This window comes from Dermacentor andersoni, chromosome 7, assembly GCF_023375885.2.
Source record: "Dermacentor andersoni chromosome 7, qqDerAnde1_hic_scaffold, whole genome shotgun sequence".
NCBI classification, from domain to species: Eukaryota; Metazoa; Arthropoda; class Arachnida; order Ixodida; family Ixodidae; genus Dermacentor; species Dermacentor andersoni.
In genome coordinates, this window is record NC_092820.1 from 114,423,385 (window position 1) to 114,447,452 (window position 24,068).

The window sequence follows — 24,068 nt, forward strand, 5'->3', positions numbered from 1 at the left end:
TAAATCTGATATATAAAAGTGAGACCCCGTTTAGCGAAAATGGTGCGAACGGAACAGGTACTAAAAGTCAGCTGAGTATGGATAGAATAAAGGCTTCGTAATATGTCACTTAAGAAAGTGCTCAAAAATCATATATGAGTGCACGACTTCAAACGGGCGAGTCACATACGGGCAACGGTTCAAAGTGCGTGTTTTAATTTGAAGCCACGAAAATTCCAACTGCACCTTCTCGAAAGGAACAGCTTCGCTGAAGAATGGGTTGCGAATATTTCAAGGTTGCGAACAAGTATCGCCTGTCTTCATTGTTGAGTGACAGCTCGTGCTCAACGGTCTCCCCCGCCGCGGCTATCCGGCAAAAGACGCAGCCATGCACTCAAGCGAAACCTTCGGGACCAGGCTAAGAAACTGCGTCCACTAACACGGACACAGTGAAGAAACACAAGAAAACACCACACTCGCTGTCTTTTCTTGTGTGTCTTCACTGTCTCCGTGTCAGTGCGCTGCTTCACCAGCAAGGTATGATGATTAATCACCAATTAGCCCATCTTTCCACAATACTGAACTTCCCTTTGGAACTTGCCGGCCCCATTTAGTCGAAGCAACTATCACTGAAAAGGACGTGCCAGCCCCTTACCTTGAGTATAGTAGGCGCGAGCGCGGTTGCGAATTTTTCGACCTGTGTGCTATCTTCGATGATGTTCAGGATGCCGTAGTGGTGCACCCGGTGCTGCTGCTTCAACGCGGCCAGGTCGTCCCTAACTTGCACGGTCTCAAACATGTCCTGTTCGAGGTACCTACAATGGAAAGGAACGCGCATCTATAAAAGTGTTGGCTGGGGAGCGCCCAACTATTGAAATTTAATTTAGTGTAAGTACTCGAAAGAAAAACACGGACTTCGAACGCCGAACCTTCTACTTCTACAAGTTGTCACGTGGTGTTACCCCGTGCCATTCAGCATTGGAATAACCTACCAAACGACATATGTTGACATTCTTGACCCTGTGCGCGTAAAAGTACGCTTATGTCTATCATTTCCATTATTCATCACAACTAAACCTTATTACGCACCTAAGTAAATACATTTAGCGAAGTTGTATAGTTTTGCTTGTTTTGTTGGTTTTGTTTGTTTGTTTTGTATTGCGTTAGCATTGTTAGAGACTTGTTCTTTTATCTTCACCAGCCATTTGTATAATTTCTTTGTACTCCTTTCTTTTTGCTAATTCCCTATGTCCTCCCCTCACGCTATACTCCTTCGGGCATGTGTGGGGTAACTGAATAAATAAATAAATAAATTATAAATAAATAAATAAATAAATAGCTTGTGGGGCTTCAGGTCGTGCTGGCGTGTCGTTGGCGCCGCATATGTGTTTGGATGCTGCATTGCGCGATAAAGTGCGAAAACGTATGTGCCGCCCCTCCTCCCCGTGTCCACTGTAAAAGCAATACAAGCGCCGTGCGTGGCTTCCTGTTCTCTCTCTCTCTCTCTGTATATTCACTACACTAATTGTCCCCTGATGTCAAACAATATCAAAGAAATGTTTGCATGCGCTTTGTCGAACTACCGAGTCAACCAAATAGATACAAGTAAGCTTAACTCCTGTATAGGCATTTCGGAGCAAAAGTTAAAAAAAAAGAAATGACGTGGAGTAGTGACTTGAACAAAAAAACCAGTCAAAAACACAAAGGACAAGAGGAGAGGTTAACACCACAACGACTGGACTATCAACTGAGCTTTATCAGAATCGGTGTAGCCCCACCAAGGCCAGCGGAGCATGCGCAACTGCATCATCGCTAATCACATAGCATGAAAAGACAAGAAACGCTTCTATCGTGACCGGCCTAGAAATTGAAATTCTTTTTCAAGTAAGCGCACCGAGGTTGTACTAACGCAGTCGTCACCTAATAAACTGATGTAGTACGCTTCCAAGATTTCTCGCTCGTCTTTGCCCTTGCCCCTACCAAGTATCGTCACAGTGCTGAACAAAGGGTAACAACCACACTCATTGCAATGGCGAGGCAAGTTTGCACCGTTATCTGACCCCAAGGAGGAGTGGTGCTCACGCAGGCGGTCATTAATACATCGACGGTTTGGCCTATGTAAAATCTTTCGCACGTGAGAGGGAACTTAGACAACCCCTGCAGCACATGCCGTAAAACGGTTTTCATGCTGCGTTGTGCAAACGTGGTGCCTTGCCCTCGGTGCGCTTACTTGGAAAAGAATTTCAATTTCTAGGTCGCTCACGATAGAAGCGTTCCTTGTCTTTTCATGCCATGTGATTAGCGATGATGCAGTTGCGCATGCTCTGCTGGCCTTGCTGGGACTACACAGATTCTAATAAAGCTCAGTTGATAGTCCAGTCGTTGTGGTGTGAACCTCCCCTCTTGTCCTTTGCGTTTTTGACTGGTTTTTTCGTTCAAGTACCAACTGGCCCAAATTTCAAACCTTCTGCAAAATAGTGACTTATTTTCCGGAGTGAAAGTGCTGATCATGATCGAGGGCGCTCTGTTTTCACTAAGTTGTTTCTAAATTATTAAGGGTTGTTCATCTCTTTCCTTTTTCTGTTACGAGCTAGTGCACGACGTATACTTTGGTGTAGCGGGAATCAGCAAGGAAAGGCCGTAACCGCTACAAAGTCGAAATGGAATTCTGCCAAAAAAAAAAAGAAAACAATGAAGTAAACCGCTATACTGCAACTGTTGTTAGCATGCATTTAACACTAAGAATTGTTCTAACAATAAATATAAACTTCTCACTTCCCCTAACTTTTCTCGCTCACTGCATAGCGAGCGTCTCGACATTGGCACCCTTGAGGGGTCATTGAGCAGTTTTCTGCGCCTACGTTCACGGGATGCCTACGGTTCGTGGGGTGCTGTTTTTGCAGGCCTCTCCGATTCACCCACGTGACCACCGCAATGATGTACTCCGATGCCACGTCACTCATCAGCTACGTGGTCCCCACGACGGTTCCGGCTTTCCGCTCTGAATCAAATCTGGGCAGTAGAGTCAAAGTCGGTCGACGTCACTTTATTTCAGCATCCATATTAAAAAATGCAGTGATGCTGGGACTCGTAGGCGATAAACCACAATAGGCGTGACAGAGGCCTGCACCCCGTTTGAAACACACAAGCAGCAGGATGCAGCAAGTGGCAGCGTCCAGTTAGTCTGCTCACAAATGAGATCTCTGTAGAAAATGCTTTAGGCACATACAGTATTTGCAATATAAAAAATTTAGAGAAAGTTCATTTAGATTCGCAAGTTGTGGGATAAATAAGTCATTATGTTGAACGCCTACATTGTAGCGGCTCATAAGAATGTATTTAAAAGTCAAAAACGGGTAGCAATCTGAGGTAAGGAAAGATGGGCTTAGTGTGGGAGCCATACGGGACATTAACGATTATTCACACTGCTTTCTTCTCGAATCTGTGAATGTTAAGTTTGCAGTGATGGCCGTGCCCCATATCAGACGACAATATGATAAAGTACAAAAGAAGAAAGAGTTATGGACTGCAAGCTTTATGTGTGACGGGAGAAAAGACCACAACCTCGATAAAGCTCCAACTGCCCGTGATAACTAAGAACAAACCTTCTCAACGTGTTCTTTCTATACTTGACTTCAAGCAATACAACTCAAAGTCTCTCAACAACAAGTACAACTTCAATGCTAGAAGAGCTTATATCCATGTGCAAGTACATCGTAATCTCGATTTGTAAGCGCCGGCAGTAGAGAATCTGAGAAATGTAACTAGTATTGTCGGCTTCTACGATAAGCTTTGTATTTCTGTCAATATTTACTACGTGATTGACATATATGCTAGAGAGCAAAGGTCCGCGGATGATATCCTACGGTATTTGATATCTTATTAAACTGAGATTTAAAGTAATTTAGTCGCATTTGTTGTATGCGGTAACGTAGATAGCAGCCTAAAAGATTCTGAAAATTTCCTGAAAGCCATAATCAGAAAGATTACTAATAATTGTGCATTCATTGATGCAATAGAAATCTTTGGAATAATCAATAAGTACTCCAACCACGTAATGGCCACTTTCAAGGAAGTCCAGAATAAATGCTTTATGCAACAAAAGTGCACTCTCAGTAGAACGTCTTTTGCGTGTGTGTGTGTGTAACCAAAGTTGAATGGTGCCAGAAAGTTGTGTTTTTTCAAAAAGAGGTCACTCGCACGTGTAATAATTTTTCTGTACTTTTCGAAAAGACAGGGAGAATGGATATTGGCTTGTAGTCGTACATGTCATTTCTGTCACCACCTTTGTAGACAAGAGACAATTTGGCAACTTGTAGACGTTCAGGAGAATTTCCAGATAAGACTATTAGGTTGACAACAACATTTACCACGTGGAGCAATGACGCCACTAACGTGTTGGAGTAGCTCTGTTTGTAAGTTGTCACTGTTTCTGGATTTGAGTGGTCTCCGAATTTCAGATCGCAGCTCTTAGGCGCCCGTTCCTGCGTTGAACGTCGGCGTGCCTCGGCGTCGTACCTCGGCGTAACCGAGCGAAGGAGCACAGAGAATGATGAAAGAGTGAAAGCGGAGCGTAGCGGTGGGTGAAAGACGGCGAGAGCTAAGTGAACGCGAGGAGGAAAGCGGAGGAGGAAGGTGTAGCTGAAGCATGAGGAGGAAAGCGAAGTAAGCCATATTGAAACACATCCAGATGGCGCTGACGTCCGCGCATGCTCACCAGTGGTGGCGCCAGCCGTGCGGGGGAAACAAAACAAGGAATCGGAAACCTCACCTTAACGCATAGTGTTCTCCGCGAGTCTTTCCCGGTAAATATTAATGTTACATAAGCTGCAGTTGCAGGATAGTGGCAAGTGGGGGGGGGGGGTCAATTATAGTCACTCGCGTCGCGGCTCTGCCAGTCGGTGCGCTGTTCGGTGCGATGCCCCAATATATCGCGAATTGAAAACACGTATAGAGCTGCGCGCAAATTTAGCATTAGGCAGTACCGTAATGGTCGGGGAATGTTTTTCTTTTTTTTTGTTTCAGCACACACATTGCCACCACTTGTTGCGAATATTTGCTCCAGTATGTTTTTGTCCTTAAGAAACCAGCTCGAGCCACAAGTAGCAAGGAACAACACTTCGTGGTCTAGTGCAGATTTTCCATTCTAATTTCTTCCTCCTTGTAAATCTCCATGCTCTTCTTTGTCGCCATTCTTCAAAGCCATCTCGCTGTCCCTGTTTCTCGCACTTTCTTTTTGATGACTTCAGGATGAGTATTTACACTTTCACTGACAGTGTACTTGGTTGCCAGCTTTCTTGACTTCTTTCTTACTGCTTTGTCCACGCTTTTCGTGTAAGACTGTTTGCGAACTTTAGCCGTCCATTTATTTTGATCCATGTGGCTGAGTCTCTCTTCAAAACTAATTTGGCTCTTCGCTTCTACGACTACAAAATAGGCCCAACCCATGTCAACCTACACGGCTTCATTTGTAGTTTTACCGCTTGCTCCGAAAGCCAACCGGCCTACCGATCTTTGGTTAATTTTCAACCCCGACATGATACTCTTTTAAACACAAACTGCCATTTGCGACCGTTAGCGCTGATACCATTACTCCTTTCCAGAATCCACGCACCACCTTAAATTTATTGTGGCTCCAAAGTGCTTTATGTTTCATAGATGCTGCGTTCCGCTTCCCCCTCTATATTCAGATTATGTGTGCGCCGAGGTAGCTATATTGCTTAACTATAGGTACGACTGGCTGCTGAATTGACACCACGTAAGTACTCGTCTCTTGATTAAAGATCTTAATTCACAATTTATCTGCGCTGAGCTTAAGGCCTAGATTTGTCGCTGCGTTGCCACAGCTATTCGCAAGGGTCGGTAAATGTCTTATATTGTCCGCTATGCCATGCGTAAACATAAATCCGGGAACATTTTGTTGCCCCGATTGTCCATTACGCAGGCACGATAACTCAAACCCTAAGTCGCCGTTTTCCATTCGTATTTCTATGCCCTGTACATAAAACGTGAATAACAGTGGAGGCAGAGGTCACCCTTGCTCCAGCTTTTGTTGAACGTGTATCCCTTGATTGCATTTTCGGCCTGTCCATACATTTGTACTCGGTTGTGTCGATATACCTCCCTCAGCAGCATCCCCGAAATCGTCGTCTGTCGTCGCTGTTGAGAATATCCCATAGCAATTCCTTGTCTGTGCTTTAGTAGGTTGCCTTAACATTGGCACGGGTATTTATTTATCCTTTTTCCGGGTACTGCATTTCACTCGCTAACAACTTAATGTTATCGTATGTCAACTACTGATAACTACTACTTAATGTTACCTGCCCTCTCCCTCCTGGCTGCCCGCCACCGCCCACCCGCCCGCTCACTCGATATGTTGCTCTTTATTAAGTCAGTCCAGTCAGTCAGTCAAGTCCAGTCAGTCAGTCAGTCAAGTCCAGTCAGTCAAGTCCAGTCAAGTCCAGTCCAGTCAAGTCCAGTCCAGTCAAGTCCAGTCAGTCAAGTCCAGTCAGTCAAGTCCAGTCAGTCAAGTCCAGTCCAGTCAAGTCCAGTCAAGTCAAGTCCAGTCCAGTCAAGTCCAGTCAAGTCAAGTCCAGTCAGTCAAGTCCAGTCCAGTCAAGTCCAGTCCAGTCAAGTCCAGTCAGTCCAGTCCAGTCAGTCAGTCCAGTCAGTCAGTCCAGTCAGTCACTCCAGTCCAGTCGAGTCAGTCAGTCCAGTCAGTCCAGTCAGTCAGTCCAGTCAAGTCCAGTCAAGTCAAGTCCAGTCAGTCAGTCCAGTCAAGTCAAGTCCAGTCCAGTCTAGTCAAGTCCAGTCCAGTCAGTCAGTCCAGTCAGTCTGGACTGGACTTGACTGGACTTGACTGGACTTGACTGGACTGACTGACTGGACTTGACTGGACTGACTGGACTGGACTGACTGACTGGACTGACTGCCTGGACTGACTGACTGACTGACTGACTGACTGACTGACTGGACTGGACTTGACTGGACTGGACTGAACTTGACTGACTGGACTGGACTGAACTTGACTGACTGGACTTGACTGACTGGACTTGACTGGTGCAGTCAGTCAGTCCAGTCAGTCAGTCCAGTCCAGCCAGTCCAGTCAGTCCAGTCCAGCCAGTCCAGTCCAGTCCAGCCAGTCCAGTCCAGCCAGTCCAGTCCAGTCCAGTCCAGCCAGCCAGCCAGCCTGTCTGTCTGTCTGTCTGTCTGTCTGTCTGTCTGTCGCATTCTCCACCCCGGTTTCGGACAGAGTATAGCCCACAAAAATTAGTACAAGGAACTCTGACGCATATGTCAATCAGAACCACAAGCATGGTGGTTCAGCAAAAATGTAAATTGTGGTTAGTACAGGTATTTGCCGAAATTTCGACCCTCTGGCGTCACCTGGCATTGCGACTCTACTAATTGATCACTTTCAACAAACGATTGCTTTATAAATTCTACAATTGGTGGCGTCTAAATCTTGGTGACCGTGACGTGTACACTCCACCCGCTGCAGCTAGCGGTTCGTTTACGATCGTTATTCATAATGACGGATTCATCTGCTACAGTTCCAACTAGTCATTTCAGTAGGATACTAATGGTCCAAGGTTTGCGTGTGTCAGCGACTCACCGGATGTCGAAGGACAAACCGCACGAGGCGTCAACGTAAGTGCTGCAGGCGTTCCTGAAAGCCTGGTAGCTGATGTCAATGACGGACCCGACCACAGTTCTATCGAACACGCGCACGTGCGTGTATATGACGATGTCGCATAACCTGTCCGGCGGGAAGAACTTAGAAATCGCCGTCTGCGTCCCTACCGAGCACAGCAAAGGAGGCGGTGGCGTAGTCGTCGTTCTTGAAGTTCTTGGAGCTCTTGGAGTTGGCTTTGGCGGAGGTGCTGCGGAGCGCGAGAGATTTGCGTTGGCGTGAGAAGAAAGAAGAATTTTGGAACCGTGAAATTATCGAATAGAATCAATTATAAATTATATATGCCAGAATATAATATCGAATGGAATAGCGAATACTTTTCAGATTCGGAACGTAAGAAACGAAGACAAAAGTGGCGACCGCTAAAAGAAAAAAAAAAAGCATGCTTTCTATATAAAAACTGGAAAACGCCCTACACCAAAGCATGCTGAATGAGACGAGCAATGTCAGACTTGGCCAAACCAGAACTGAACTGGCTGCTAGAGACAGAATCGTGTATGCTTGGCGTGGTTGAATTTTTAAGACCTCTTCTTCCATGTTAATAGCAAGAAGTGTGATTGCAACAACTCCCTGCGCTCCATGTGTGATTCTGGGCTTGATGTCACATCCGCGTTGAACGCTTCACATCCGCCTTGAGCGCCGCAAGGGGTGCGTGTCTTCTGTTAAGTGTCAGCCTGAATTCTATTAATGAAGAAATCGATGTGTTCGCCTAGCTTTACATTGTTGCCGCGTGCTTTGCGACGCCAACTATAGGCTGTTCAGCTAGATAACTTGTGGCAAGCCTTAAAACGGAAATATCTGTCCCGAGAATCTAACCAACTCGGTATTATTCACCATCCTCTTGACCAACCCAAAGTATTGCTTTTACATGTAATTATTTAAGCCAAATATTTTATCATGTAGAACAGCCAAGCGAATATTTCTACAACTTTCCCCTTGAACATTTTCTGCTTAAGCCAACATATAATATGTTGCATTATTTCTAATTATAGAGCTTACCGCAAAGTAAAGTTGCTTGGATGTCTCAAGGGGCAGTGAACAATACTGAATTGATCACATCCTTGTAGTGCCCACTTGCATTTTCTAAGGCTTCGCAGACGCTACCGGAAACACTCTGTGCTGCGAGTGTCTATCAAATTGGCTCGTCGAATTCCAATATACACAGTGCGTGAAAAGTTGGCGGAATGAGAAAGATAATAGGAGCTGTACGGTTCTTTTCTTTCTTTAGCTACCACGTAAAGGTTGGAACAGTTCTACGAAAGCTAGCAATCTTCCTCATCACCAAGCACCGATTTCCCGATCGTCACAGGATAGTCTGAATGGCTCACTTGGCCTCCGAGTCGCCTTTGCAATGGACGAGCCCGTATCTTCTCCCGGTACGACGGGTGGCGGAGGTGGTGCCGGCGCCTGAGGAACAACCTATGGAGAGGTTAACGGTGACATTTAGTCCCTTCAGTACGGATGCATTAAAACTGCCTTATAAATATGGATTCCAACAACTGTCACGAATTTGACCAAAAAACACCGAAAAGCAAGGAACTCTGTCCCTTTTTTTTCTCTTTCTTATATTTTAAGCTTAGCTTTACTCGCGAACCCTGCCTGAATTTCCAGACCATGATTGCTAGGTGCTGCTGCTGTCTTACCGAACACAGCTTAAAAAAGAAAGAATGAGTAACGTGCCCGACGGTGGCATAGAACTTCAGTCGCCCAGCATAGCAGCCTGTTACGTTTCGCCTACGACGCGCGGTATAGCCGGCGCGGATGCAACGGACGCCGGGGCTTCGTTCAAAGCGGCGGACATTTTGGCCCGTTCGGACCTGCCGCAAAGCCTCCCCGCCAAGCGCGTCCAGGCGTGTTTCAGTGCCACGTGTCTTCGTGTGTGCGTGTGTGTGTGTGTGCCCACGCTTGTCAAAGCGCGGCAGCCGGGGAGAGGAGCTCCCCAAGTGTGAAGCGAGGAGGTCCGACCGGCGCCCGTTTGGCGGATGCGTCACTACACTCGTCTCAACCTGTCTCTCAGCGTGTCTGTGCCCAGTCACGTGCGCATCTGACGAGACGTTCCTCCTTGCCCTCAGCTGCGAGACTATAAAAGCAGCTGCCCCCGGACGCCAAGGGAGAGGCTCCGATTTCTTCTGTCGAGTAACGTGCTCTCCCGTCTCTCACTTCGGTCGACCTGACCGGCCGCTCTTTCGCGATGTTAGAATAAACAAGTTGTTCTGTTACCAGTCGACTCATGCTTTGCCGGGACCTTCGGATGCTTCCAGTGCCCCAGGCCGCCAGGCCAACGCTACCCTTGGGGCTTGCGACCCATTTGCAATAACGGGCGTCAGCACTGGGGTTCCAGTAACTGTCTGCCAGCGGTGAGATCGCGACAACGGAGGCCAGCAGCGAAGATATGCGGTTGACTGTATGCTGAGCAGCACAACGACCATCCGGGAGCAGTGCAACGAGCCCTGTGTGATGACTGGTTGCGTGCAGCGGAACGACTGCGCTGAATTCGTGGCTGCGAGGTTTGGTGAGTGCGGGACTTTCTTCTTCTGAGTTTTGCCAGGCTTTTGTTAGTGTCAGAAACAGAGCTGGTAATTGTGGTTGTCGTTGCTGCCGGGTTAGTTTGCCGCAAGACAATAGTAGGCAGTAGAGAAAGCAGCATTCAGAGCAGCCATGGATTTGAAGTCGTTGCGCAAACCGAAATTGCTGGAGCTTGCAAGAGAGTTGGGTCTGGATGTCTCAGACAAACTCAGAAAACCGGAACTGCTAAGGGCTATTCTTGAGCTAGAAGCTGAGGATGACGAGCTGTCGGTATGCCTTGAGACCATTGAGGAGCGGGCAAAAAGACAGGAGCGTGAACGTAAAGAACAGATAGAACGAGAGCAACAAGAGAAAAAAGAAGAGCGCGAACACGCTTTGGAAATGAAGCGTCTCGAGGTAGAGATGGAACGCGCTCGTAATGGAAGTCAGGCACACGGTGCAGGAGAACGAGTATTGTTCAAAATGACTGACCTGATGCGGCCGTTTAAGCTTGGAGAGGACATTGGTTTGTTCCTGGTTAACTTTGAGCGAACGTGCGAGAAGCAGGGGTTCTCTCGGGAGACGTGGCCACAGTGCTTGCTCACTTTGTTACCCGGCGAGGCGGCCGACGTAGTCGCTCGCTTGAATAGAGAGGAGGCAGAGGATTTCGACAAAGTGAAATCGAGTCTGCTAAAAAAGTACAGGCTGTCAGCGGAGGCGTTCCGTCGGAAGTTTCGGGAAAATGAGAAAGGCAAAAGTGAGTCATATACAGAGTTTGCCTACAGGCTTATGTCAAACATGCAGGAGTGGCTCAAAGAAGAGAAAGCGTTTGGTGACCACGAGAAAGTTCTGCAGTGTTTCGGGCTAGAACAGTTTTATAGTCGGTTACCTGAGAACGTGCGGTACTGGGTCTTGGATAGGCCAGACGTTAGTACGGTGGCTCGAGCCGCTGAGCTAGCCGAGGAGTTTGTGACGCGTCGGGCTCGCGGAGCTAAAGACGGTCAAAAGGGTGAATTTGGCTCCAAGTTTGAGAGGCCAAAGTTCACGCCCATGAGAGCAAGGGGGGACACACGTAGTTCGGATGCGAGTGAAAGCAGTCCGACTGAACGTAAGGAGACGGCGGCAACCGAAGCCGAACGCAGAAAGCGGTTCGAGGCGAGGCAAGCGCGCGTGTGTTATACGTGCCAGAAGCCGGGTCACTTTTCGGCGCAGTGTCCAGAAACAAAAACAAAAGTCGTGTTTTTGTCATTATGCAGCACTGACGAGAACATGAAGCTTCTCGAGCCTTACATGCGAGACCTCCTCGTGAACGGGAAAGAGTGCCGAGTGCTTCGCGATTCCGCAGCTACGATGGATGTAGTTCACCCCTCTTACGTAGAACCCGATATGTTCACCGGCGAGTGCGCATGGATCAAGCAAGCCGTGGAAGCTCATAGCGTGTGTCTGCCCGTAGCAAAAGTGCTTATTGAAGGACCTTTCGGAGCGCTTGAGACGGAGGCCGCAGTGTCATCTATGCTGCCCCCCCCCAGTACCCGTACCTATTCTCGAACAGGTCCGATCACCTCCTGCGCGAGAAGGGGCTTTTGTTTGGTGAGGCTAGCGTTCAGGCCTTAACCAGATCGAAGGTTCGGGAGCTCGCTGCAAAGGCGGTAGTTGCGGGGCCGACGTTGTCGTACGATGAGAAAGGGTCAGAGGCGCAGCAAGCTGATATTCAGAGCACGCCCGAACTGAATAAAATTGAGCCTGTAGCGTTAAAGGCACCAGATACTGGAGAGGAAATTCCCGATGCGGGAAAGTTAGAAGAGCTATCTGCAGATTTGCTCATCGCGCCTACGTCAGACGGACTTAATAGGTTGCTAAAAGTCAGCCGGGCGGCTTTGATAGCCGAGCAACAGAAGGATGGCAGCCTAGAAAACATACGCTGCATTGTCAAGGAAGGTGTCGCCAAGAAAAATGCTCGCTTTGTGGAAAGAAGTGGGGTCCTGTACCGAAAGTATCTAGACCGCAGAGGAGTGGAGTTCGATCAGCTGATCGTGCCTCAGTGCTACCGTCAGGATCTGTTGCGCTTGTCGCATGGGGGTTCGTGGTCCGGACACCTAGGAGTTAAGAAAACTAAGGACCGTCTCTTGCAAGAGTACTATTGGCCAGGGTGTTTTCGGGACGCCGACCACTTTGTGAAGATATGCGACACCTGTCAGCGGGTGGGCAAACCAGGGGACAAATCGAGGGCGCCGTTGAAGTTGGTACCTATCATTACGGAGCCTTTCAGACGGCTCGCTATTGATACAGTGGGACCTCTGCCGGTAACAACCACGGGGTACAGACACATTTTGACTGTGATCTGCCCAGCGACAAAGTTCCCTGAAGCAGTACCGCTTAAGGAACTCAGCTCAGTTGAGATAGTCAATGCACTACTGCCCATATTTGCGCGAGTTGGTTTTCCTGCGGAAATCCAATCAGATCAGGGCACAGTGTTTACTAGCGCTTAGACGACAGCCTTTCTCGAAAGGTGTGGGGTAAAGCTGTTACACAGCTCAGTGCACCACCCCCAGTCGAATTTCGTTGAGAAGCTCCACTCCGTCATGAAGCGCGTGTTGAGAGCATTGTGTTTTGAACATCAAACTGACTGGGAGCTGTGTCTGCCTGGGGTGATGTTTGCATTACGGACCGCGCCGCATGCGGCTACGGGGTTTTCGCCAGCTGAGCTGATGTACGGTCGCTCGCTGCGATCTCCGCTTCGCATGCTTCGAGAATCGTGGGAAGGCAGGGGCGACGACCCAGTCGTGGTGGAGTACGTGCTTAAGCTCCTCGAACGCTTAAGAAGGGCACAGGAGTTGTCAGGTGAAGCAATGGCAAAGTCCCAGCAGAGGGCCAAGGTTTATTATGATCGGACAGCCAGGGCCCGTCGTTTTGAGGTGGGCGATGAGGTCATGATATTGCGCACATCGCTAAAAAACAAACTCGACGTGCAGTGGGAGGGCCCAGCACGGATTGTTCAAAAACTGTCGGACGTGAACTACGTGGTCAGTCTGCCAGGAAAACGGAAAGCACAGCAAGTTTACCACTGTAATCTGCTCAAACCCTATAAGCAACGGGAAGCAGTAGTGTGTATGATGGTAAACGCCCCCGAAGAGCTTCCGGTCGAGCTTCCGGGACTAGGCTCAGTGACGAACAGGAAAGACACCGATCAAGTCATTAGTGACTTAATCAGTAAAGCATCGCTGTCGCCTGAGCAGAAAACCGAACTACACCAGCTCTTACAAGAGTTTCAAGGTCTGTTCTCTGAGAGGCCTGGTAGGACTTCTGTCCTTACTCATGACATAGAACTTACCTCCCCAGAGCCAGTACGATCCAAGGCGTACCGGGTGTCACCCGCCAGAGCGATATTATGGCGGCTGAGGTAAAGAAAATGCTACAGCTCGGTGTTATTGAGGCGGGTGAGAGTGATTATACCTCCCCTTTGATTTTAGTTGAGGTACCGGGCAAGGAACCTCGTCCTTGCGTCGACTACCGCAGGCTTAATTCCATCACTAAGGATCAAATTTATCCGATCCCTAACATCGAGGAGCGCCTTGAGAGAGTGAGTAGCGTCAGTTTATTTCCACCCTAGATCTTGTCAGGGGTTATTAGCAGGTTCCACTTACAGAAGAGGCTAGTAGGTATGCTGCGTTCATTTCACCAATGGGGACATTCCGTCCTAAAGTTTTGAGTTTTGGTTTGAAGAACGCGCCATACTGCTTGTCAAGCCTCATGAATAAAGTGTTGCGGGGACAGCAAGAATTCGCTTTACCGTATCTAGACGACGTAGCGATATTCTCCGCATCCTGGCCTGAGCATATGGCCCACTTGCGGGCAGTGCTAACCGGCCTGCGCGATGCGGGCTTGACAGTCAAGGCTCCCAAGTGCCAGTTAGCACAGGCCGAGGTTGTCTACCTCGGTCACGTGATTGGTCGGGGTCGTCGCCGCCCCTCTGAAATAAAGGTGGCCACTGTGCGAGACTTCCCGCAACCGCGCACGAAGACCGATATTCGGTCGTTCTTAGGTGTCGCCGGCTACTATCAGAGGTACATCCCCAGGTACTCTGATATCGCGGCTCCCCTGACGGATGGTCTAAGAAAGACAGAGCCGCGAACAGTCGTCTGGGACGAGACAAAGGAAAGAGCTTTTAGCGCCCTAAAGAGCGCCCTAACAAGCCAGCCTGTGCTACGATCGCCCGACTACACAAAAGGGTTCGTTGTTCAGTGCGATGCTAGTGAGCGAGGCATGGGCGTTGTACTGTGCCAACGGGAAAATGGAGAAGTAGAACACCCCGTCCTGTATGCTAGTCGTAAGCTGACGAGTCGTGAGCAGGCGTACAGCGCCACCGAGAAAGAGTGTGCGTGTATCGTGTGGGCCGTTCAGAAATTGTCATGCTACCTAGCCGGCTCGAGGTTTATCATTGAGACGGATCACTGCCCTCTCCAATGGCTGCAGACCATCTCTCCCAAAAATGGCCGCCTCCTGCGCTGGAGCCTCGCTTTGCAACAACATTCCTTTGAGGTGCGTTACAAAAAGGGTAGTCTCAACGATAACGCCGATGGCTTAAGTCGAAGCCCCTAACGTGGGAATCAGCCTCAAAATTGTTTGTTACTGATGTTTTTCTTCCTGAGGCAGGATTTTTAACCTATTGCTTTTGTGTAGTGTTTCAAAGTGATGATGTGCTTTCTAGTGCAATTTTCCGATTTGTGGACGCGTTCTGAGTGCTGCTAAACTACTGTAAGGAACTAGGCAGTAGTATAAAAGGGGAAAGAGCCTGGCAGGGCTTAGTGAGGGTTGTGCCGTGCTTGCTGACTGAGCGGTTGAGTTTCGGCGTAGTTCTAACGCTTGCCGGAAACGAGAACAAAAATGTCAACTCTCCCGAAGTCACTTCGCAGTGTCCTGGGTGAACCTGAACGTGAGAACGAGGCCTTCTCTGTGCGCTGCGCTCAAGAAACGCCGAAGGACGCCCGACTTCGGTTATGAGCATCATCGAGCGACATCCCTCCGGACAGCGGATGCAGTCCCCTGACCATCGGGATCTCCTTCCCCCGGCGGGGCGGTCTGTTACGTTTCGCCTACGACGCGCGGTATAGCCGGCGCGGATGCAACGGACGCCGGGGCTTCGTTCAAAGCGGCGGACATTTTGGCCCGTTCGGACCTGCCGCAAAGCCTCCCCGCCAAGCGCGTCCAGGCGTGTTTCAGTGCCACGTGTCTTCGTGTGTGCGTGTGTGTGTGTGTGCCCACGCTTGTCAAAGCGCGGCAGCCGGGGAGAGGAGCTCCCCAAGTGTGAAGCGAGGAGGTCCGACCGGCGCCCGTTTGGCGGATGCGTCACTACACTCGTCTCAACCTGTCTCTCAGCGTGTCCGTGCCCAGTCACGTGCGCATCTGACGAGACGTTCCTCCTTGCCCTCAGCTGCGAGACTATAAAAGCAGCTGCCCCCGGACGCCAAGGGAGAGGCTCCGATTTCTTCTGTCGAGTAACGTGCTCTCCCGTCTCTCACTTCGGTCGACCTGACCGGCCGCTCTTTCGCGATGTTAGAATAAACAAGTTGTTCTGTTACCAGTCGACTCAAGCTTTGCCGGGACCTTCGGATGCTTCCAGTGCCCCAGGCCGCCAGGCCAACGCTACCCTTGGGGCTTGCGACCCATTTGCAATAACGGGTGTCAGCACTGAGGTTCCAACAAGCCCCAACTTCGAACCGCGAGGCGACACCAGCTTTTGAGATAATTACCAACTATACCTCTTTGAGATAATGGCCGCGTCTGTCACATTGCGCAGCCCGGGTGTGCGATAACACCAGCGCGCGATGCAGTCTCCTTTACGTCAATGACGCGGAAGTGAAATGGGTAAATTTGGAGCGTTTAATTGGCCGATTCCCGAAAGCTTTGCTTCACGTAGGTTCCGAAGTGTGCGTTCGATGTGCATAATTTTTTTTTTTTCTAATACGCAGGTAGTTCTTTCTTTAGGGGGGAGGGGATGGGGGAGGACGCGTGTCTGTGGTGTGCGTAAGTAGCGCGATTATTAGACGTCCGGCCCCTTCAATTCAATTCAATTCAATTGGGTGCAACATAGAAGTCATTTCCGGTCGCTCAGTTTACGTAATTACTATAAGGTTGTAAGATCGCTATTACTATAAGTCACTATACTATAAATATATGAGAGTGATATTTCTTAAGCGGCTATGGGTGCTCTTCAAACCCTGGTTTCGCTCATCTCGTAGCCACAAGGGCCCAGATATGAGGCGTGTAGGTGCCAATACGAAGTCGCGAGCTCTGGTAAGGGTGTTGTCAGTAGTCTGCATGAAGAGCGATTCTAGATGAAGCCGTGATGACACATTGCGGTCTGTCACCAACACGCCCACCTAACGGCGCAAGCGTGTTGGACACGTAATGTAGGCACATGATTGTGCGTCCAGGTGCTTCGACGTCCTCCGCCAGCCCGTTTATCGACGAGCTTCCCCTCTTGACGTCATTCCGGTGCTGCTTCGAGCATTAGTTTGTATTTCCAGTCTCATATACATATAGAAATTTGTAATCCGCGCTTGCTCTCTTGCTCAATACACCAGGTGTGGTGTATCACTCATCATTCGAACTACTGACCAATCCTTAACAAAATGGACTGCAATCTTCACGCCATCTATGCCAAGTCACGTCTTCACATATTAAAGATTACGCAAACAGTTTCAGTGATGGCCATTTCGTTGTTGTGCTTTGTAAACAGGGTTCCCACACAGCACCGACGCGTCACTATCGTCGTTTGTTGTTCGGTTGCAAGATTTTTATTTGCTGTACTATAATTTCACCCGGCCAGACGGTTCTCTGTGAAACCATTTACTACATGAAACGACTTATATGTTGGCTAATGCCCGGCCTAATTATACTTTTTACGTAATCTATAACGGGTGTTTAGAACATTTTCAGAGGGTTGGTGTAGAAATAGCCTTCGCAAGAACCTAAGCAAGCTTTTTGTCTTCCCTATCAACATCTTATTTTCTGAACGCCTTGAAGCAATTATAAATGTAGCTGGTCTATAGAAGTAGACTTGAAAGGATTATAATGACCTGAAACTACCTTTCGCGGGTTCCAGTGAGTCGAAGCTAAGAGTTCCAGCCAACAAACTGGTGTTTTGCCTCAGCTTTATTTCTATAGGCTTCCGGCTGTCTTAGCCAGCTAGACGTCTGGCTTCTCCAAGGTATGCCTTGCTGTCGCTTTCAACGCTCGGCCATTAGAGCAAAACTGCCAGCTCTTTTTGAAGGTTACTGGCAGTTGACGTTTGAAGAGACTTTAGGTTGAGGTTATATCAAAGCTAAACTCACCAACACGGTGCCTCCGCCACCACCGCCTTTTCCAGATGACCCTGGTGCAGCTTCTTCCTCCATGTCACTGCCTGAAAAATACGAATGCAACACGTTTGCAGAACTCACGCTCCAGATTACTAATGACTAGAACAAGCAGCTTTTCATTGCAGCCTGTGAAATCCGTACCCGTGGCTAGGTAGAGACGGCGATTAGAACTGCTTTTTCCGCACCGTCACACATTAGTTAGTGAGATAAACGTATAAAAAATGAGACTTCAGTGTTTCATTTTTCGCAACTTGAAAAAAAAAAAACACTGCCTCCGAGATGTTTTTTAAATATGAAAGTCATGAAGGCCGAAACGGTGCGCTTGCAGTGTTTTGTCCCTATATAAGAGCCTGAAAGAAGTTATCCGCGAAGGATTCCTGGTACTAACCACTTTACTGTTGAATGGTCCTTCCCTTGGCACTGCATCCCTACAAAGGAAAATGCGGGGCAGCTCCACCCATCAAGTAATGTATTTACTCGGCTTTGTGACACTCGACGACCTCTTCATGGGGAACATCTCGCAACCACAAGCTTTCGGTGTCTACTCAAATGCACTGAAGTGGAGGCGTGATGTTATATATCGCTACCACTCTTCATAGACAATTTGAAGCGTCATGCCCTTTTGGTGCGGGGAGTGGCACTATGGGATGGGCAGCCTCCATTCAAGCGCTTGTATGGAGGCTCCGTACTCTGTCGAGGCACGTCGGCAATATGCGGGCAACAACAATGTTTTTTCAAGGAATACGTACCACATTTTCCTATTGCGAACAACCTGTGTGGCCGATATATCCTGCATCCGTACGTGGCTATGGACGTATACAATCATATGATCATATGGCTATGAAAACTCATACGTGCTTGATTCTCCATTGTCCCTACAACGTGACAATATAAATATAAAATTACCGTAAGGCGCACATGGTATTTTTTTACTGGATAGTCCTGCGTACGCAAAAACGCGTGGAAATGAAACATTTCTGATGCGCTTATTCATCCGCAGCTCAGACACAAATGTGCTCGCAACTAATAGAAACTGAAAGCGCTACGATCAGAAACATGTCCCTGCTGTTCTTAATTCTCTCATGTGAAAGGTTTAGTCTGTACTTTTTTTATCTGTAGAGGTTGCAACGTAGGTGTGCTTGGCACAGCGTTGGGTCCGCGAATGTGAGCGCCTCAAGATCTCCTCGTGCAAAATCATCGGAAGAGCCTTCTAGGCTCATAATAATGACACCAAACCAAACCATCTCAGTGCTCCCTTACGGAGACTAGCTTGGCTGCCATGAAGCATGCCGGGTTGTGGCGAGAGACCTGAAAAGCCCCCGAAAAATGCCTCATTTCTCGAGGCTTGAGGCTTCGCGAATGTTGCTTTGCAAACTCTGCCAGTTCATATCTTCCTTTGCTTTCTTAAAAAATTCTAGACACGCAAGATTACCAGGTCACACAACTTAAGAGACAATACTGAATTGGCGTGGAGCTGCTGCTTATGCTCACGAGCTGTGCCGCGAAAAGCGCAAACGCGATCAGCAACCTAGACAATTATGGGGAGTCAAGCACAATGACTTTGGTCACGGCGCCAAAAGAAATCCGAGATATCAGCTTCAACAGGCAGCTCATCGTGGCATTGTACAGGTCTATCCCGAACCTAAAAAGGTGAAGCTTGTTACAGCGATGGGCAGCGCATACGGCTGTCATCCTCTGACGACACCTTTCTCAGATAAAGCCTCCCAAACACACTTGTCTTAAACACCGGAGCTGGGTGCGCTATTGTTCGTAAGCACAGTTACCGGAATGGCTCTTCGTTTGAACCATACTGCGCCTCTTGATTCACAGCACGAGGCACGAAGTGTGTGTGCCCCCGGTGCTCTAGCGTCTTGTCTTTCATTGTTGGCCGCGGCTCTAGTTTTTCAGCTTGACTGTACCGTAGACACCAGAAGACTCCTCTGTCACCAGCTAGATAGCCAACAGAAGGCGGTGCCTTACACGTGTAACCAATCAATGAACGCTAGGGCCTTGAACCTTGCCGACTTGTTTTGTTGGGAAGCACATGCGGAGAGAAAACTATCTGGAACGATGGCACCTGGTGTAAAGAAGCCGGAACAAGCCGGAACACACCGATAGTGTTCTAAGCAGTATACTGTTTGGGGTTGGGTCGCAAAAAAAAATAAGCACTTGGAATCAACGCGAAGACTGTGCTGCACTTCGAGCGAAACCAGACGGAAGGCTAGCTAGATTGCCGTACCAAGGACTATTAGATTCGTCGGACGATCTCGCCGCTGCCACCATTTGAAGGAGTTGAAGGTCGTAGAGAGGAACTCGGTGAACAGGCTTTATTTACATATTAACATTTTAGGCAAGACATACATCGACAGTCTAGCGTGACTCCCAAATGGAGCCCGCAAGACTAAGCTACAGCAAACAGCTTACGAGCACACAGCTCACGAGTACATTTCTCGCACGACAACGAGCACACAGCTCACTAGTACATCTCGAGCATGACAACGAACACACTCTAGCAGCCGACAATCGCTGCTTATAAGCTCTCTGCTCCACGTCATAGTTCGAAGACATTCAAGATGACCCGCCTTTTTGGAGGATGAGGGCTGTCGACTTGGAGGAGGAGGACGGCTCACATACACGTGCCGCACTTACACACAGGTGAAAAGGGCCGGAGCCAACGTCAGGGGGCTTCGTAGAACTCGGCTTTGTCCCGGGTGGCGCGGCCAAGTAGCACATTTCTGAGCTGACCGCGCGCCACGTGGCTGCCGGCCATTCGCAGTTCTCCGAAGTGCGCCCCGTCCGGCCGGATTGGAACACGTGCAGCGGGCTGAAAGCTGGCACGTTGTCACCCCGTACGGCCATTGCTAACAGGACGCGACGACACCCACTTTTCGCCGGCCTCCCTATAGATCTTAATCCGCAGGAGAGTGCGACGCGATTGCACCGTGACTTGCACCATAACGCCGTTCGGCAAGTGAAATCGCAGCGGTGGCTTCCATGATGAATAATGCATTGCTTCTATAACCACAAGGCCGCGGGTTCGGTCACTGCCAGCAGCGACTGCGTTGTGCTAAATGACACACCCGTGAACTTGGTGCGGAAAGACGGGCGTTAGTAAACACGGGCGTAGATTCGTGTCTCTGAAATTCGTGAGCGCAAGCACATACATGGGTATTAGAGCAAAAACCAAACGCCGGCGGCGTTTGTGTCGTTTCTCCTTGCTAATTCTGCTCCTGTTTTCCACGCTTGCATCTCCTTACCATATATCCCTACAACGTTGCCCAATCTTTCGTCGCTGTAACCGAAAACACTTGTTTGTAGAGATAACAGTGCACATTAAAGGGAGAACGTGGCTTTGAGAACCGACTGCATTATTTCTTTACTCGTGTTTATGAATATTGGTACGCATGACCAGAGCCTCTCCCTGATGCTCCGATACAGGTTTCAGAGTGGTATCTCCAGCACATTTTATTCAACAGAATTTCTCTTTTTTGCATTTTCTGGAGGCTCCGAAAAGCTTAAAAAATCAAATGGAAGTATCGTTGAATATTGACCGCATAGTTAAACTTGTACTGACGGCCATGGAATTCTTGACTTTTTTTTGCAGCGCAATGTTTGTATTGCCTTCTTTTTACGTTACTTTTGCATCAGGGCAGCGTTTTGGCGTGATCGAAAAGCCACATTATAAGTTTAGAAAAAATCAAGCTAGGAAAGCGACAACGTCACGACCTGCACTGCAGCCCAAGGAACCTGACAAAAAAAAAAGCAGAGTCAGAATTGGCCCAACGGTAACAAGGAAATCAGCTCCGAAATTGGAGTGAAGAGGAAAAAAAACTTTCTCAATTCTCTAAAAGGTGTGATGTTCTGATGCGTGGCTTCTTGGACACGTGGCCTCTGGCCTTGTATGCCTTCATTTGCCCCTTTCTGACTGCATGGCATTCTTTTCTGCTGATCCACAAAGAGCATGGTGCCTGGGTATCAAACCAAATGAGGCGCAGAACTTGTGTGGGCATGATTATAGTTCCAGTGTTGCACCTGGAGACTGCATCATTGATTGCAGTCTGCAGTGCAGTTGGTGAAGCGTTTTGTTTTCTTTTGATAGAATCGACCAGGTCACTGAATGAGGGCTCTCAGCAGTCTTCCGATCGTCTCCCCTTGACAAGAGCTCTGAAGCTTAGGATTAGACATCCACTCATAGATAGGAATCGATGCAGTTGCTAGGTGCTTTTCCAGCTTGCACTGTTGTGTGATGCCTCGCTTCTGCAGCCCGGTCTCTGCACCAGCTAAAGAGGCTTAGTCAACATAGCTCATGATGAGGTTCTCTTGATGATGGTGTGATACGATAGATATTGATACCAGATATTGTTACAACATATGACGAAAGATTCGGTGCGAGATGTTCTTGGTCGCGGGTACAAGGTGCTGATGCGCGGCATGCCTAACCACGGGCCCGAAGAGTCGGCACTCGATGTGCTTAGTCACGCAATACGAGGTAGGTGCCGATGAACGAAATGCTTAGCCGCGGGTCCGAGGACTGCGTGGAAAATGTGCCTGATCACAAATTTGGAAGCACCGACGCTCAAAAGGCTTAGCTGCGCGTCCGAGGATTCCGCACGCAGTGCCTGGTCGCGAAGTCTGCATCGCCGATCCATCGGAGTGCTTATCCGCTGGTCTGAGACGTCCATAGACGGAGGGACCGGCCACGTTTATGCGACGTCCTCGTCGACGTAGCGCCCCTATTTATGTTGAATTCCAATGGCAGATCCAGATCAAGTTTTTCTGCTCTGTATGGAGCAATCCTATTCCAATGGCAGAATGGGAGCGTGAGCTGTGTGTTCCAATGGCAGATTGGGACCAGCCGCTAATCCCGGATTGCTCCGTGGAGCAAAAATATTTGCTCCGCCGAAATCGGCAGATTTGACCGGAAGTCCTCGTGACGTATTTCCTTCACCCACCTCTGCTTCCTGCCACGGTCACCTGTTTCCGGTCGCGGGCAGCTATGGACGACATGGGAAACGTGGACGCCGCTTCGCGCCGTGCGATTTTGTTCGTGCTCCTAGACAGCTCCGACTCAGACAGTACAATTTCCAAGTCGAGTGATGATTCTTCTAACACGGACAGTGAAATGGGGTGGTGGGTTGCGCTTCCAAGCGCTTGTTCCTCTCTCTATTCTAGCGCCCTCTCACTTGATTTTCCTGTACCAAGTGCCCCCGCGGGAGCGCAAGCATTCCCTTCGCAGATATGGTGTGAGCAGATGAGAGTGATCTCAGTCGGAGCGACGCGCTCCGTTCGTGATCCGGCCGAGCGCTCGCGATCTACCATTGGAATTCAACATTAGACTCGTCGAGATTACGGAGACGGTCGAGAGTTCGCGATGTGCAAAGAGCCGAGCAGACGACGCCCCTGCGAAGCGATCCTTAGACCAATGGCGAAGCGCGCTGGAGCCACGTGACGGGCACGACCAATCGGAGAATTTGGAATGGCCTTCGATCATTTGCTTTTCGTGCGCGTGTTTCTGTGGCAAGTATTGATAGCTGAAGCGGCACATTTAAAGCAGAAGATATGAGTTCCGCAGATATTGTGGCTTGAAAAATCTTTCTTTTTTTCGGGATTTCCGTGAAATATTGCACCACCTTAGCTGATGCGACAAATCTTTAGAGTACATCTGCGTGATTTTTAATGAATACATTTCGCATTCAGATAGAAATACAGTAATGGAAACTTCATATGCGATTTTCAAGAATTCGTTTCTTTTTGTCATTTCTCGCGATATGAAAGCCACGCCCAGCTTTCACAAAGAATGCTAGCCAAAATAAATTCGCACAGTTCTGCCATTACGGTGTCCTTTATAGCCAAGTGTGGCTTTTAAGGACGTGAACTCCTTTTAGAGACACTCAAAAAGAAAAGGGGATGGGGGGTATCAGTACACGTCGGAGGAATGACACCAACCATTCTGATTTCCCTCCCCCTTTCTTTTTTTTCGTCATGTGTAAGCATTCCAGAAAAAAAAACACTATTCTGGAGCGAATATAGACACGCCGTCCGAAGCATATCCCTATACATACTAAGTACATGCGGCATGTGAGATCTCACCTCCTATGGCCAGAAATAAGACCGTAATGATGATCAGCATGGACCCGAGAAGCAGGAGAAAACCGCACACCAAGGGCCAGTTGCTGCTGTGCGACCTGCAATTCGTGTAACCCGCGTATAGGACACACGACGAAAGGGGCACCATTTTGCATTGATGACTTTTTCTTTTTGTGCGTTTTTTTTGCCCCACGCCTCACTTGCCCAGTTATAGCTGGGATCGGCCGCTAAGCGTAGCAGATAAGTCACTAGAATCAAAAGAAAGTAACTATTTGTGAGTTGTGATAGCAAAAATCAAACGAGAATGTCGTCCTGTCGAACGCTGTCCACACAAGGTAGGAACATCAGACAGCGGAGAAATCAAAAATGTCAGCACTGCATCGCACGGCCGGTGTTTGCAGTCAAACTCTCACTTTTAATCCCCATTGAAACGAAAGATTACA

The 24,068-nt window shown here is 48.7% G+C and overlaps 1 long non-coding RNA gene across 1 annotated transcript; it reads right to left on the bottom strand.

Annotated features, from left to right (window-relative positions):
• Nucleotides 1-9,006: 9,006 nt before the first annotated feature.
• LOC140219316 (uncharacterized) lies at nucleotides 9,007-23,710 on the bottom strand. Its single transcript, XR_011895507.1, has 3 exons — nucleotides 23,629-23,710; nucleotides 17,512-17,582; nucleotides 9,007-9,091 (listed from the first exon to the last, which is right to left on the bottom strand). It is a non-coding gene; the product is annotated as an uncharacterized lncRNA (long non-coding RNA).
• Between the last annotated feature and the right edge of the window lie 358 nt (nucleotides 23,711-24,068).